At 35.6% G+C, this 18,563-nt stretch overlaps 2 pseudogenes; both read right to left on the bottom strand.

Moving 5' to 3' along the window:
• Positions 1–4,028: 4,028 nt before the first annotated feature.
• Positions 4,029–6,105, bottom strand: LOC138350729 (nuclear pore complex protein Nup54-like; annotated as a pseudogene).
• Positions 6,106–7,672: 1,567 nt separating this feature from the next.
• Positions 7,673–8,548, bottom strand: LOC138350711 (ribonucleoside-diphosphate reductase subunit M2 pseudogene; annotated as a pseudogene).
• Between the last annotated feature and the right edge of the window lie 10,015 nt (positions 8,549–18,563).

Consider the following 18,563-nt stretch of genomic DNA (forward strand, 5'->3'; position numbering starts at 1 on the left):
AAATTAAAAGGAAACGAAAAATCTGTGAGTGGTTTAATGAAGATGAGTATAATATTCCATTTGTTCAATATTCGAGAGGTTAAAAATACCTGACCTTTGTAATGCTTCTTCAACGACATTACATGAAAGGGAATGTACTGCAAAGAGGACTATAAAATGTAAATTACAAGGCAAGAAAATTCCCATTGGTCTCTGTGTACCTTCGCCGATATTATACAAATTTGGTTATAAAAGGGCTGAAATATTGAAAGAGCCTATAACCTTAGGCGTAATGGCTTTAGGAACCAGTAATCAGAATATGGACGAAAAAACTTATGTCATGGGAGCCTTAAAGAAAAGATGGAGTTGTACTCGCAGGAGGAGTGGGCAAATAAATAAATAAATAAATAAATATAATAAATATGTTTATTCAGGTAAGGTACATACATACATACAAGTGATGTTACATTAATGGATTAATATATAGATAGAGCTAGTACATACAATGCCTAAAGCCACTATTACGCAATGCGTTTCAGGCAAGAAAAACATTAATATCTAGAACTTAATACTAATTGAGCATAAAGAATAAAAAGTGTTGAGAACAAATACAAATAAAGATAAAAAAAAAATAAATAAGTATCCACAGTGTGTAAAGTGTTATGAGCCAGTTGGTCTCGTATACGAGTCTCAGATATTTGATAGATTCAGTCATAACCTAATTGATGGTTATATAATATCAAATAATGATGACCAATACTTATTCAGCCCATATGTCTGTCTTGGGTTACTGACTCGAAATATCAAAATCCTTCCTGTCATATATACTCATTTGCTATTCCCCAGAGGAAACGTTTTTGTAATTCAGAAGTCTGATGTAATCTGGCGTGTTCTCGGAAATTGCAAAGTGGCTCCTCCAAATACTATAGTTAATTGTATGAATGACCTCTAATTTTTTATAGGCTTTAGGGGACGTCGCACTTGGCCTACAACTTTCTTGTTTGTTTAAGTTAATTTGTTTATATTTGAGTTAAAACGTATTAACTTAAATAAACTAACACAACAAGAAAATCACTCGGCCTTATTAGGCAAATGGGGTCATTTTTGCATAGTGGCTGAGAAGTACGTTCTATGCCAGAGAACGTACGTCTCGGCCTACTGTGCAAGAAAGACCCCATTTACCTAATACGGCTGAGCTTATTTTTAGTCTCCTCACCTGTGTTCTATACCCTGTCAGAATCAATCAAAATAACAGTTTGTGAACTGGTAATAAATAATAAGTCCAAATACAAAATATTATTCTTTATTGATGTGCGTTTAAACCAAACAAACCATATATATATTGAAAAACGAGCAAAACGGCATTTTATTTTTTGGTGCTACGAGTTTTTACATAAATTTTCATTATGCCGGCATTTTTTGGTACATTTCTGATTATTTCTTTTGCAAATACATCGATGATTTAAACAGGATAAAAGTTTACAGTGGCATACTAATTGTTTCAGGTATCTATTATCACTGAAAAAGTAATTTGATTGTCTATGAACAATCTCACGAAGACCAAGTTGTTGATTCTTATTAATTTCGTTTGGCATTATTCTTTCGATTGTTTTATCAAAATCGTTTCTTGACAGATATTGGTTAATCGTTCCAAATTTTGAAGCTACACGATATAAATCTCTTTCATTATCTATTTTGATGATAATTCCACTGATTGTTTGCATTCCTGTTTTGTTTTCCCTATCTTCTTTAGGTATTATTACATTAACAGCATCATATAGGCTAACAGGTGTTACATTTGCCGATGACAATTGTAACATTTTGGAGGCATTAGTTATCTGACGCTCATAAACTTTGCTTCTAATAGTTCCTAAATTTTCAATATGTAAATTATATGAATCGTTATTTACTTCAGAATTATTATTATCATTAGGTTTACCATCTTCTAAATTACATAATCTTCTATTTATTATTACTTCAGGCGACAGCACAATAGCAGGTGATGATGGTGTTGGTGGTGATAATATAGGGGTAATGAAGGTGGCGGTATTTGTGGCGGGGATAACATGGAACTAGAGGCAGTTGTAGCAACAGCAGAAACAGTAACAGTAACCTCCTCAACCTCATCAAAAATTATTTCTTCCATGTCTGGTAACGGTGAAGAAATCTGACGCAGCAGCGGACTTGATGATGACAAGGAATACTGCAATCATAAAAAAAAAATATTTTAGTATACCGAAATTAATTGAGGACTCTTGTTTTCAAAGGTTAAACTGAAAACAAAACCAATAAATATTAAGGAATTTTACCTGAGGATCATTTGCTTCTTTGCCTCTTTTTTCTTTCTCCTCTTTGTCTTCTTCTTCTTCTTCATTGTCATCATAGTGACAGTTATTGAACAATTGGCTATATATTGAGGGCGAAAGACGAATCTTCATAACTATTAGCGGTTCTATACCAAAAACTGCCTTGTAAGGCGATACGCCAATTCCACGTGAATATGCTGTGTTTTTGGTGAATTGCACAAAGGGAAGTCCAGCTGACCAATCTCGTGTTTGATTTTCCCACATCCAACTGCCAAGCATTTTAATTACATCCCCATTCGCACGTTCAATGCTCCCTTGGCTCTGTGGATGGCGAGGTTTGCTATTAATGAGGAGCATGTTGGGCCACATTTCGTTTTTTAGCTCTTGAATGACCTCTGCCACAAACTCACGGCCGTTATCGCTCTGCAAAATTCGTGGGGCTCCCAAGAGAGCAAATATATCGAGTAAGTGGCGTGCCACTTCAATCGCCCGTTTACTGCGAAGAGCTCGTAAAACCGAAAACTTTGTTAAATGATCCTGATAATGCAAAATATATTTATACACACATCCTCCTTCTTTTTGCATATTTATTAAGTCCATTTGTCCTCGCTCAGCAAAACTGGCCGATACAATGGGCCGTATTACCCCCTTTTTTCGTCGAGGAAGTCGTTTCAAATTGCATATGTGGCAGAGTGAAATAAAGAGTTTCACCGATTGTTGAGTGACGTTAGCGATAGTTTTACTTACTTCAAAATAAGTTCTTTTTTCTCCTCCGTGACAAACTGCTCTGTGTGCATCATAAATCGTATCATACAATTGCCCTTGATGTATGAAACGACGACACATCCGGCCAGGATCAGCTGTTGTTCCTGTTGTTGTTGTTGTTGTTACAGCCGTAGTAAAATGATGATGATGATGATGATTGTCACTGGTCAGTTTACGCTTGGTCCCCCACTTCATTCTTCGTTCAGTTTCGTCGATGGTTACTAGGACGGCATCCCCAAATAGATTTTTGACATCATATCGAGACAATAGATCATATTCATGAGATGTCTTTGTAGTCAGTTTCAATTTAGCATTTTTAACTTCCTCAATGTATTGTGCTAATTTTTCTCGAGTGAAAATTTTCCGGCTTCCAGGCCCATCTGTTTCTAACATTTGGCTAATTTTTAATTCAAATTCCTTTTTTTGTCTCACCTCTTCTTCTCTCTCACGCCTTTCATTAACTTTTTGTCCCAAAGGTAAAGACGTGGATGATGAAGGTAATGGTTCTTCATCAACACTAGTATTGTTATTATCACTTCTTACTTGTTGTTTGTGTCCACATGTTAATGGAGAGGAAATTGTAGGTGTGTCCTCCATGCTGGAGCAAAATCGACTGACGCTGATATTAAACCTCACGCTGAATATTTTATATTGACCAATCACTGGCAGGCTTTCTTGGTTAAGCTGGCAGTTTACAGTTTGTGCTTATTTAACTAAATTATTCCAGTAAGACAACACAAACATTGTTGTTACATTCTAGGTCAATTATTTCAAGTTTCAGTTAAAATGTCAGTGTCATCAATACCTAGCAAAATTATTATAATACTTTGCCTAATGGGCAGAGTGCACTTATTGTATGTGGAAAACAAAAAAAAACAAGGAACTAGACTAAAATTTAATTTATTGAATATCATCAAATCAATGTGTGTGTTGCAGGTTACGAACAAAAAATCAGTGTAGCATCATACCCTCCCTGAGAGAGTGAAATATCATCAGTTCAATGTGTGTTGCTGGTTACGAACAAAAAAATTCAGTGTAGCATCATACCCTCCCTGAAAGGGTGAAGGGAGGTGTTAAAAGCAAAACAATGATAGGGTTAATTACCAATGATTGAATGTTGTTTGGGGAAGTTGGTTGACGGTTAGCCAATTTCCTTAACTCTCAAAACTTAGCTGATGTTCTTCTTTATGTTAACGACCACTTGTATATCTTCCTTAAGTATGTTAACTATAGCCTGAAGTGCATCCTGCTGCCATTTTAGGTATTGTGATATATCCTGCACTTTGTCAACAACCAGTCCATACCGTTGGGCTCGCGGAAAACTACCAGGCTTTATAGACTGAGCCATTAGTTCATTCAAACATCCCTTGAGGTCCTGCAGCTGCATGTACAAGTTTTCTAATCGCAGTCAAATCTGATCCTCTGTTTCTTCTAGTGGTAGAGTTTTTTTCCTTTCCACCTCTTGTGCTGACCCAATTTTAGAACTCGGCGCATTGTATTTGTCTGTTTCAACCTAAAATTCTGAATGGCAGCTTTAATTGTCGTCTGCATACAACTTAATTGTCTTATATCATCCATGATATTCTTCATACTATTATGAAGTTTATTGCCATATTCTTCTTGATACTTGAACTGTTTCTGTAATTCCTGAAATCCCACTTTTACAACAGGTATCAATTTCTTTGGGTCAGGATTTTTTCGCTTGTCCAGTTCCCACAATGCTGGATCAATTCCTATAAACAATAAATAATTCATTTTAATTTTTAATTCCACAAATGTAGGTACAATAAAAAATACCCCGTAATATCTTCACTTTTGTCATTATGTCACGATAAGTAGATTGATTGGTCATATCAAAATCATTTACCTCTTTGCGGTGTATCAAGATATTTCTTCATTTGTTGTTCAGTTAAAGTCAACATTGGAATAATCTGTTCAATAAACAAATTCTGAAACAGAAAAAGTAGGCATTTTTGTCTCTGTCTGGCTATCTACCTGCCTGTCTGTCAAAAACGTTCCATTAACAATGTCCCTTTTAAGCTAATTTGATTATTTAAGCCAACCTGATATCAAATCCTATGAAATAGATTGGTGCAAGCTATAATAAGGCTTACTTAGGCTTACCTTAAAAATTGGATTGTATGATGCTCTTAATATATGACTAAAGGTGTCAGTGGTAGATGCACGTTGAATCTCTCCTAGAAGGTATATTATAATATAGAGCAGTTTGCATAATACCATACTTGAAATCATCTTTTATGATATTAATTATTATTAGGGAAAACATTATAAAATTTTTAAATTCTTTTACCATTAGGAAAAACTTGCTGAATGTAAAATCTGAAGTTTGTTTTGTTTGGTACTTCAGCAGCAAAAATTTCATTAACAACAACTTCATTACCTCCGAATAATAGACTCAATGCTGAAATAACTTCCTGTTTGTAGGCCCTGGAAGAATAAAAAAAAAAAACATTTTTTAATGTTCCCGGATCCTAGTCATATTTAACAATGAAAAATTATTAGAACATTATACAAGTATATGATTATTAATTACTTACTCCACTTCTGAAAGGCCCCTTCCAATTATAATTTGCACAATACCATCTTCATTATGATAATTGGAAATTTTTGCATAGCAAACTACTTTGAAACGACAATATGGATTTTCAGATGTGAACTCTACAGGTGACATATTGGACGAATAATAACCTGGAATAAAATTCATAAAATTATACTTTATTTTAATTATATACATTTTACAATATTATAAACAACTAGTCAAATCTACTAAGTTTTCCATAAGGGTATACTCACTACCTCAACGAAAAAAAAGCTCCACATATTTACCTTTACCAAACCCCCCAAAAGCTTGAAGTTGATTCCACTTTCGCAAGACCTCATCATTTTCATTATTGAAGTAGGAAGGAGCACAGATTGCAATATGTAATGCCATTGATGATGAGCCCGGTTGTCGGTGAAGCATCTGAAACTGATGATTGCCCCTCTTTGATTCGACCAGTGAAATAAAAACAATGTTGAACGAATCCTCACACATTATGGTGAAACCATTTAACACACCATCTCACCAAATGACCTACAACAGATCACAATTGCCTTATGTTTGTAAATGTATATTAATTTAACTAGTCAGTGGTATGGTGAAAACACTCAATACAACATATCAATAACTAGTACAAATCAATAAATATACAGCGGCAGGCCTCCGTTGCAGAAATAGGAAAGCGTCTTTTCTTCACAGAGGTTCGTTTGTCAAATATTAGGGGACAAAAAAAAAAAACAACACACTTAACATGTGCAAATCAATATCATCATGCGCTTTCTATGATGGTGAACACTAAACATTGACTTATAGTTGAGAGGGCCCCATTAAATGTTGATAGGTCGAATTAAAATTTTTAACTATAATATATATCCAGCAGACAACATCAATTATTGAGTTAACAACCACACTTCTTTTTGGCAAGACGAAACTTTATAGTTGATCTGGTGGTTCTCAGTCTATGACAAGCAGGCAACCCACAATCATCATTAACACATGAAGACACATGTGTATGCAAGAGGGTTGAATATAAGATTAACACCGAACAATGTGGATGTCTAGAAACTATTACATGATGACGAACCCGGCGAAACATTAGACAAATCGGGGTACAAGTTTTTTTTTGACATGATGCACTGTGGGCAAATTCATACAGCAACACATCGGTTCCATCGTGGTTAGCAAACCATTCTAATATTTGTAATAAACTTTGAGTAATAATTTAACAATAACGTTGTTTTTTTGATATAGTCTCAGGCGTTATAGATACAGATTCTTTCTTAACCAACTTTCTCAAAGCCACATTTTCATCATTGGAATGGATATGGTTTTCTTCTATTTTAACAATAATAGACTTGCTAGTGTAAGTAGTATCTTTTTTCTCTTTTATCTTCTTCTCTTCGGCTCCCTCACTGATATCGCTAATATCATCCTGGAAAGATTAGATTTCATCACAAATGCACCTGAGACATTATTTATTTATTTATTATAATATAGTGTCCAAAGCTTCATGCTTATCATAAAATAACTTTTAGGCGTACTTACACCACAAGATTCCTTGGATAGCTCCATTACACAGTAGCCCGTATTACTACTGAACAGGATTCTGGCATACTGGTTGACTGGACTGGATACGGAGGCTCTTATATATTGTATCACCGGCATATTGCAGGGAACTTAATGTAATGATTCATTTCTCTCTTTGAATCATATTCATTGGTGAATATAAAATAGAAAAGTTGATTCAGTGGCGATAACCAAACTTGGTGTTTACATCGGAGGATAGTAGCACTGCTTGGTAATCATGTGATATGTTGATATTTTACAAAGAAGATTATGGTTTGGTTATTATGTCCATAATCACATACCTCATATTTTGTAGTCTTGTAATTAATGGAAAGAGAGAATGTAAGGTTTTTAATTCATTATTCATCAAGTCAAAATATAAATAAGATAAGTAAAATAGTAAAAGATAATAGATATATATTTTTATTTTTATATTAAATTATTTATATTCTATATAAAAAAAAAACATGTTCTAATCCATCCATCAACTAATTAACTAAAAGTCTGAATCCAACGTAAAAAAAACTGTATTGATCTGAATTCATTACACCATATTTTTGATATTCACTTACTTTTTTTTCAAAAAAATTAGTTTTCCCTTGTAATGAGATATTTTCCATAAAGTCAAATGGATTTTCTACATTATAAAGTTTCTTATTACTGAGTTCAAAGAGAAGTCAGTCAGCCACAAATTCTATATACTTCCGCATTAGATCACAGTTCATACCAATAAGTTTGATTGGCAAGGCATCTGTTAAAAATTCTTGTTCAATCTTCACAGCATTATCAATGATAGAATATACATATTTCTGATCAGGCTTATTAATCAAGTACTTAAATATCAAGCAAGCAAAATCTGTGTGTAACCCTTCATCTCTAAAAATCAGTTCATTACAGAAGGTTAGACCTGGCATTAAACCACGTTTTCATTGGCATTAATCCACCTTAGAGCCCAATCAGCTTTTTTCTTAACAGCTGGCAGCGTTTCAATAGCATTAAATAATCTGTTCTGCTCCTGTAAATCTTTTATGTATGTATTAATAAGAAAACTGTACATTTCATTGTGAATATTTTCCATGGCAATCTGAAAACCATAAAAACACCTCACTTCTGGTATTTGTACTTCTTGGCAGAAACGTTCAACAAGATTTTCATTGACGATACCATCTGATGCGGCAAAAAATGCTAGAACATGTGAAATGAAGTGACGTTCCTCTTCATTAAGTTTCTGTTCCCAATCTACAATATCCTTTGACAAGTCTACTTCTTCAACTGTCCAAAATGATGCTAGCGCCTTCTTTTACATTTTAAAGATATCATGATTTTTAATTGGGAACAGTGTAAAACGTCCTGGATTTTTAATCAAAAAGGGTTCAATCATCTGAAAAAAATATATATAAATAAATAAATAAAATATTTATTTTAACATTGTGTTCACTATCATAGCATAATAAACGAATGAAATTATTGAATTTTGAGTAAAAAAGAGATTAATTTACTACGTACATGTTCTTCCATCCTATATTTTATGTAAACTAAAATAGGTACACATACATATATATATATATATATATATATATATATATATATATATATATATATATATATATATATATATATATATATATATATATATATATATGGTTAGGTAGCCGAAAAAGTTAGGTTAGGTTAGGTTAGGTAGGTTAGGTAGCCGAAAAAGTTAGGTTAGGTTAGGTTAGGTAGGTTAGGTAGCCGAAAAAGTTAGGTTATGTTAGGTTAGGTAGGTTAGGTAGTCGAAAAACAATTAATTCATGAAAACTTGGCTTATTAGGAAAATCGGGCCTTGCATAATAGGCTGAGTGCTTTTCTTTATTTTCGATAAATTGTTTCCAATTTGTTTATTTGAATTATTACTATTATATTACATTATAATCATGATTTATTGACTTAATTGTGTTAGTTTAGGTTAATGTTATGATAGGATAGGGTAGAAAATTTCTGGAAAAATATATGAATTTTGTTAAAATTTGGCTTATGACCTAGTAACATGAAGAGAGCAGGCAAAATTACCTTGCTCTTTTCGTTGACAGGGCTGGAGCTTATTACTCTGGCGGTGTCTTGTGCTGCTTTTCTTTGACACGCTTCCCAATGAGCAGTATCTTCTTCCCCTTCCATTATAACACCAGGCAGTAATACTTCCTATGTTTTGAAGGCATACCAATTAAACTTGATTGTGACTCACGGCTTCGTTTGTTGCTATTTACTTCAGTAACAGTATATTCACTCTCTGGGAGAACTTCAGAAGGGTATATAGGGGGTATTTCATTGTTCCAAGTATCAAGTAGATTTGCTCTCAATTTTTCTGAATTGATACTCCCTATATCTTCTGTTAAAATATTTAAAGATTTTAAATGGTGTTTAATACTAATGTCTGCAAATTCAAATGAAAGGTACTTATTTACCAATACATAATTTCGTTCCCAGTCATTCATACTTAAAATAATCTTAACATCTTCAAAATGTTTTAAATTAAAGTTTTCCACTTTATTTATTGAGGGCCAAGTAATTGAAGCACATTTTATAATAATTATTTTACTGTTTTGAAGATCAATTAATACGTCGGCAATGTTTTTCTTACATTTATCGATGAAACATTATCTAATATAAGTAAAAATGAATTTTCCACTAAATGATACAAGTGTATTGTTGGATTAAAGTTTTGTAAAAATTCCACTTTTATTTTTAAATTATTTCTCCATATGACAATTTTATCCCACACTTGAATTATATTTTGGGGGGCTGCTAGTATTATAACAGAATATTTTCTGGGGTAGATTTCATATTGCTTTTTCATGGTTTACAAAAAAAAAAAAAGCAACTGCGCCACCCTTGTTGACAGTTGGGATCTTGAAGAACAAATAGAACCAATATCACCATCATTTTATAATTATCTGAAAATGATAAAAAAAAATAGTTCTTTGTATATTATAAGCTCAGAAATATATAAAGATGTGTTGATACAAGAGTAGAATGAATAATTTGTTCCACAAGAAAAATCTACATACCTTATTTTTTATATAATTATCTTTTTAGTAATAATATTTAAACAGGTTATTATATCATGCTTTACAGTATTATAAATCCTACATTTTAACCATGATCCTAAATTTAACCACAGCAAATGGATCACTCATTATATTAATATTTTTTGCCCACATTTTACATTTTATAATATTTTCACCTGGGCTAAGTTTCAATTCAATAGGAAGAAGTGGTGCATAATATCCATCTATATGTTCCTTGGTTGGAAAATAATAAACAGGAAAACCTTGCGGAGTATATTTGTTTGGACTATTAACCCAAATATGTGAACAAGATACCCATACACATTTTGGTAACTTATTACCATTAGCAATTGAGCTTTTCTTCATATTTTCACGCAGGCTTGTAATCTCATAATCTGCAGAGGATGGAAGATCTTCAATTCTCTCATATACAATAGGTAAAAAATTTCGAAGATTACGAATAGATAATAAAATTATCAGTGTTAAGGTATTAAAATACCAATTCTCTTTTCTAAATTGATCAAATATGGATGTATCAAATTTACAAAATACATTATTATTATCATCATGAATAATCGTTGTATCATCATTACAATTAACTGTATTTACATGAGAAATCATATCGTAACCACGATTTTGGTCCATATAATACTTACTTTCAAAGACAACATACAGACCAGTAGGTTCAGTATCAGTTTTTGTAATGAAATTCATTGACAGTTGAGGATGCTGAGTTGAAATTGTTGACCTATTTCTTGAATAATATAAATATATAATTAAAAAGATCACAATTAAAAATATCATAAATATTATAATATATAAGGAATTTGATAGTGACATTATTATTTTATTTTATATAAAAAAATGTCTCTCACATCTAATCTAATAATGTATACTAATGATTATATTATATATGAAACGAAACAACATTCTTGTTGACTTAGTTGTGTTAGTTTTGATACGACGGTCCTCTAGTCAATATGTGGGGTTACCTGCAGGGGTTACGACTATCCTCAGTTCGAATCTACACATGAATAATCTTCCATTTAGACTACCGCACAGCTGAGTGGACACGAACATTGAATAGCGTCTTTCACCCTGATACCCCTGTTTCCTAGCAGTGCTGTCAGGGGGGCTGCTTTCTGGGGGCAGAAAGAGGCTTGGTCTAGGACCGGTCCACGGGGACACTAAATAGCCCCGAAATCATCTCAAGATAATCTCAGGGTATTTAGTATATATGTATATATATATATATATATATATATATATATATATATATATATATATATATATATATATATATATATATATATATATATATTTTATATATATATATATATATATATATATATTTTATATATATATATATATATATATATATATATATATATATATATATATATATATATATATATATATATATATATTTATATATATTAAATTATTGTTGACTCGAGCTCCTTTTTTATCTGTGATATAAATGCTAAAATTATATTGATCTCATTTTCAATTACATCAGTTAGAATATTATCTCGGTGTGATGTTAATGTTTCACTAAAGGCTTCCTCAAGAACTGTTGGAGTATAATTCAACAAATGAAGGCAACCATAATTATGAACATGTTGAGCCACATTACATTTGATTTCATCTGTATGGAATGAGCTGTAAATAATCTGTGCATGACATAAACCATATGGATTCTGGCAATTCAGTTGTTGATTAACATTATTAGATAACGGTGATGGTGGAGATTATGTTAGTTCAAGTTGAGATGGTGGTTGGGAAGAAGAAGGTAGTCTAGGATTATGAATTGGTTTTCGTGATGTAACTTTATATGGATTTTTGGGGTGGGTGGGTTTTAGGGTAATATTCCCTTGTAAGGTCAAATAATTGCGTACCAATGTATGTTGTTTATGTATAACTCCTCCACCATTAGCAATCCATATAATAGTTACAAATAGAGAGTGTAACATATCGAGAAGTAGACGACAGTTACTTTGAGCTAAATAATTATGATATATTTTGAAGTCTTTGCTAGCTATTATTAAATTTTCTTTGCATTTAACTTTGATTCTATTTAGATTATTACTTTCAATATTTTCAGTACGTTGTATTAAAGATTGCGGATGAGAAAAGACAATATCTTTAATTTTTTTGGTTTCAGCATGAGGTGAAAATAAATAATGAAGGAGACTAAATGACATAATATAAAGTTTCCCTGTTTCAGAAACCAGCAAACGATATGGATGTATTAGATAGGGAAAATATTTAATTATATTAAATACTTGGTGAATTTTATTGATCAAATCGCTCAATTGGGTTAAATATATTAAACGCTTAAAAATAGAAAATAAATCACACAAGCCCAAAATGGGACGAATTCCCAATAAATCATTATGATGATCTTTACTATCAATTGCACAATCATTAGTTCCTAGCTTCCACATATTATCAAACATTTCTACCGATCGACCATCTATAAGTCTAAATCTGTGAGAGGGATTTGCAACAAGGGAATTTAGATCATGTTCATTTAAGAGATAAAGTGGCGTAATATTATTCTTGAAACCACCTAAGAGTAAATCAGCTGTAATTTGGCCATTGGTTTCGTGAGAAAAAAATATATTGAGGGCTAATGTATATTATCTGAATTTCTTTAGGTATAATTTTCTTTGAAAGATAAAGTGAATCTAATGACTGGCCCAGTAAACCTAGTGGCTTCATTTCACATAATACAGGATGTATATGGAGTATATTATCTCTTCCATAATATTGGAATGAAGAAAAATTTGAAAGTTTTAAACATAAATTTTGATTTATAATTAGAGTTAGGCTTAGTAAAAACTTGTCATTGATCTTATTATTATCAATTAGAAGATTTTTATTCATTTTTATTTTATAACCTATACCAATTTCTTTCTATGATTAAATAGTTATCTTCTTTGTTTATTAATATATTTGCGATTTACCATAATTTTTCTGAAATAAATTCTAAATAGCCCCAAAGTCATCTCAAAGAAGATAACCTTCCCTCCCTCCCCCCCTGTGACTAGGATTCGAGCATGTATGTTTTGTCATTGCACTGGTGTGTCTTGGTGACTGGTACAACACACTAGTGTGCCTGGCGACTGGTACAACACACTAGTGTGTCTGGTGACTGGTACAACACACTAGTGTGTCTTGGTGACTGGTACAACACACTAGTGCGCCTGGCGACTGGTACAACACACTAGTGTGTCTGGTGACTGGTACAACACACTAGTGTGTCTTGTTGACTGGTACAACACACTAGTGTGTCTTGGTGACTGGTACAACACACTAGAGTGCCTGGCGACTGGTACAACACACTAGTGTGTCTGGCGACTGGTACAACACACTAGTGTGTCTGGTGACTGGTACAACACACTAGTGTGCCTGGTGACTGGTACAACACACTAGTGTGTCTGGCGACTGGTAACACACACTAGTGTGTCTGGTGACTGGTACAACACACTAGTGTGTCTGGTGACTGGTACAACACACTAGTGTGTCTGGCGACTGGTACAACACACTAGTGTGTCTGGTGACTGGTACAACACACTAGTGTGCCTGGTGACTGGTACAACACACTAGTGTGCCTGGCGACTGGTACAACACACTAGTGTGTCTTGGTGACTGGTACAACACACTAGTGTGTCTGGTGACTGGTACAACACACTAGTGTGCCTGGCGACTGGTACAACATACTAGTGTGTCTGGTGACTGGTACAACACACTAGTGTGCCTGGTGACTGGTACAACACACTAGTGTGCCTGGCGACTGGTACAACACACTAGTGTGTCTGGTGACTGGTACAACACACTAGTGTGTCTGGTGACTGGTACAACACACTAGTGTGCCTGGTGACTGGTACAACACACTAGTGTGCCTGGCGACTGGTACAACACACTAGTGTGCCTGGTGACTGGTACAACACACTAGTGTGCCTGGCGACTGGTACAACACACTAGTGTGTCTGGTGACTGGTACAACACACTAGTGTGCCTGGCGACTGGTACAACACACTAGTGTGCCTGGCGACTGGTACAACACACTAGTGTGTCTGGTGACTGGTACAACACACTAGTGTGCCTGGTGACTGGTACAACACACTAGTGTGCCTGGCGACTGGTACAAGACACTAGTGTGACTGGTACAACACACTAGTGTGACTGGTACAACACACTAGTGTGTCTGGTGACTGGTACAACACACTAGTGTGCCTGGCGACTGGTACAACACACTAGTGCGACTGGTACAACATACTAGTGTGTCTGGTGACTGGTACAACACACTAGTGTGTCTGGTGACTGGTACAACACACTAGTGTGTCTGGTGACTGGTACAACACACTAGTGTGCCAGGCGACTGGTACAACACACTAGTGTGCCTGGTGACTGGTACAACACACTAGTGTGTCTGGTGACTGGTACAACACACTAGTGTGTCTGGTGACTGGGACAACACACTAGTGTGTCTGGTGACTGGTACAACACACTAGTGTGCCTGGCGACTGGTACAACACACTAGTGTGTCTGGTGACTGGTACAACACACTAGTGTGCCTGGCGACTGTTACAACACACTAGTGTGCCTGGTACAACACACTAGTGTGTCTGGTGACTGGTACAACACACTAGTGTGTCTGGTGACTGGTACAACACACTAGTGTGTCTGGTGACTGGTACAACACACTAGTGTGTCTGGTGACTGGTACAACACACTAGTGTGTCTGGTGACTGGTACAACACACTAGTGTGTCTGGTGACTGGTACAACACACTAGTGTGTCTGGTGACTGGTGCAACACACTAGTGTGTCTGGTGACTGGTACAACACACTAGTGTGTCTGGTGACTGGTACAACACACTAGTGTGTCTGGTGACTGGTACAACACACTAGTGTGTCTGGTGACTGGTACAACACACTAGTGTGTCTGGTGACTGGTACAACACACTAGTGTGTCTGGTGACTGGTACAACACACTAGTGTGTCTGGTGACTGGTACAACACACTAGTGTGTCTGGTGACTGGTACAACACACTAGTGTGTCTGGCGACTGGTACAACACACTAGTGTGTCTGGTGACTGGTACAACACACTAGTGTGCCTGGTGACTGGTACAACACACTAGTGTGCCTGGCGACTGGTACAACACACTAGTGTGTCTTGGTGGCTGGTACAACACACTAGTGTGTCTGGTGACTGGTACAACACACTAGTGTGCCTGGCGACTGGTACAACATACTAGTGTGTCTGGTGACTGGTACAACACACTAGTGTGCCTGGTGACTGGTACAACACACTAGTGTGCCTGGCGACTGGTACAACACACTAGTGTGTCTGGTGACTGGTACAACACACTAGTGTGTCTGGTGACTGGTACAACACACTAGTGTGCCTGGTGACTGGTACAACACACTAGTGTGCCTGGCGACTGGTACAACACACTACTGTGCCTGGTGACTGGTACAACACACTAGTGTGCCTGGCGACTGGTACAACACACTAGTGTGTCTGGTGACTGGTACAACACACTAGTGTGCCTGGCGACTGGTACAACACACTAGTGTGCCTGGCGACTGGTACAACACACTAGTGTGTCTGGTGACTGGTACAACACACTAGTGTGCCTGGTGACTGGTACAACACACTAGTGTGCCTGGCGACTGGTACAACACACTAGTGTGACTGGTACAACACACTAGTGTGACTGGTACAACACACTAGTGTGTCTGGTGACTGGTACAACACACTAGTGTGCCTGGCGACTGGTACAACACACTAGTGCGACTGGTACAACATACTAGTGTGTCTGGTGACTGGTACAACACACTAGTGTGTCTGGTGACTGGTACAACACACTAGTGTGTCTGGTGACTGGTACAACACACTAGTGTGTCTGGTGACTGGTACAACACACTAGTGTGCCAGGCGACTGGTACAACACACTAGTGTGCCTGGTGACTGGTACAACACTCTAGTGTGTCTGGTGACTGGTACAACACACTAGTGTGTCTGGTGACTGGTACAACACACTAGTGTGTCTGGTGACTGGTACAACACACTAGTGTGTCTGGTGACTGGTACAACACACTAGTGTGTCTGGTGACTGGTACAACACACTAGTGTGTCTGGTGACTGGTACAACACACTAGTGTGTCTGGTGACTGGTACAACACACTAGTGTGTCTGGTGACTGGTACAACACACTAGTGTGTCTGGTGACTGGTACAACACACTAGTGTGTCTGGTGACTGGTACAACACACTAGTGTGTCTGGTGACTGGTACAACACACTAGTGTGTCTGGTGACTGGTACAACACACTAGTGTGTCTGGTGACTGGTACAACACATTAGTGTGTCTGGTTACTGGTACAACACACTAGTGTGCCTGGTGACTGGTACAACACACTAGTGTGTCTGGTGACTGGTACAACACACTAGTGTGCCTGGTGACTGGTACAACACACTAGTGTGCCTGGTGACTGGTACAACACACTAGTGTGCCTGGCGACTGGTACAACACACTAGTGTGTCTGGTGACTGGTACAACACACTAGTGTGCCTGGTGACTGGTACAACACACTAGTGTGTCTGGTGACTGGTACAACACACTAGTGTGTCTGGTGACTGGTACAACACACTAGTGTGCCTGGTGACTGGTACAACACACTAGTGTGCCTGGCGACTGGTACAACACACTAGTGTGTCTGGTGACTGGTACAACACACTAGTGTGTCTGGTGACTGGTACAACACACTAGTGTGTCTGGTGACTGGTACAACACACTAGTGTGCCTGGCGACTGGTACAACACACTAGTGTGCCTGGTGACTGGTACAACACACTAGTGTGTCTGGTGACTGGTACAACACACTAGTGTGCCTGGCGACTGGTACAACACACTAGTGTGTCTGGTGACTGGATCACTTTTCAGTGATCTGTCTGGCTCCCCTGGTATAAATATACAAAAACAGAGCTGTGGTAAACACATACAGTAACAGACCATGGTAAATTTATAGAAGAAAATAATCAAAAACGTAAAAAGTTGAGGTTGAAAATATATTTTAAAAAATTATGGTAAATAAATAAATATATGCTTGTATTAGAATTTTTTCATTATATATGAAGTTATTCTTATTATAACAAAACAGGGTTCACATGAAAACCACATGGATATAGCAGACTGGATGATTCCATTTATTAAAAAATACTTTACAGATTGTCTGTCATATAAACCATAAAGGTATTTTTATGGTTAGGTATTTAGTAGTGTCAATATCGCAGCCTTACCTAAATATCTATATGACCAAACCTAAAATCAACCCTACCTAAATATGAACTGACTTAAAAAAAAAAAAAAAAAAAAAAAAGTTAGTTCAATTTAAAATGAACATATCATAGAATTTTTTAGCCTTTAAATATTCAAGAAAGGTACACCTAACACTTGTAAATGTAATTTTTCCTGTATTTAAGAAACCATTGACCAGTCCTTGTTCAGTAGTCACTGTCCCAATATTCACTTCCGAACATGCGTATTGAATTTCAAGCTGACTTCCTGTTCGGTGGTTATCATTGACTATAACAGGATGTCCAAACATGTAATCACCACATTCATTATGGGTTAAAACATTAAATTTCCTAAGAGTATCATGGGAACATGTTGGATCTTTTAACAATGATAAACATAAATTTATATAAGTGTCTCGCTTTAGTGGAATAGTTGATCGATAATTCATATTCCAGCAATCTTCCAACTTGGAGATGATATAAATTTTCCTTTTACCACAAATACCATGGACACTGATAAGCATGTCCACCACTTTCTTCACTCGCTCATTAATTAAAAGTTCAAAAAATTTATCATCAAAAGTGGGATTTTTCTTGATAATTTTAGGGGTTTTGTTGATTTTGGAGGACGATACCATGATGATTATTGCTAGAATATCCTCTTGAAAAAAAACATGAAAATAACGTGTTAAGAAAATAGATCTAAATGGGGCCAAACCATACTATTCATGTCATATATACACCAATTCCATTCCGTTTTAGTTTGACTGAAATAACTACTTGCCTTTTAGTGCCACTAGTTATCCTTGTGATGAGTCTAGGAACCTTAATGGTTATATCTTGGTACAGAACCCATATTTTATATCTTTGTTAAAAAAAAAATTATGTATTATTATTCAAAAGTACATAATGTTATTACACAATCTTTATCTTGCGATTATATCAATTAAAATAGTATATTTATAAATCAAAAAGAATATCCTGACAGAATACGTCTACATCCCGGAGAAGTAAAGTCTATAGATTTCAC

Source organism: Procambarus clarkii, chromosome 47, assembly GCF_040958095.1.
Source record: "Procambarus clarkii isolate CNS0578487 chromosome 47, FALCON_Pclarkii_2.0, whole genome shotgun sequence".
NCBI classification, from domain to species: domain Eukaryota; kingdom Metazoa; phylum Arthropoda; class Malacostraca; order Decapoda; family Cambaridae; genus Procambarus; species Procambarus clarkii.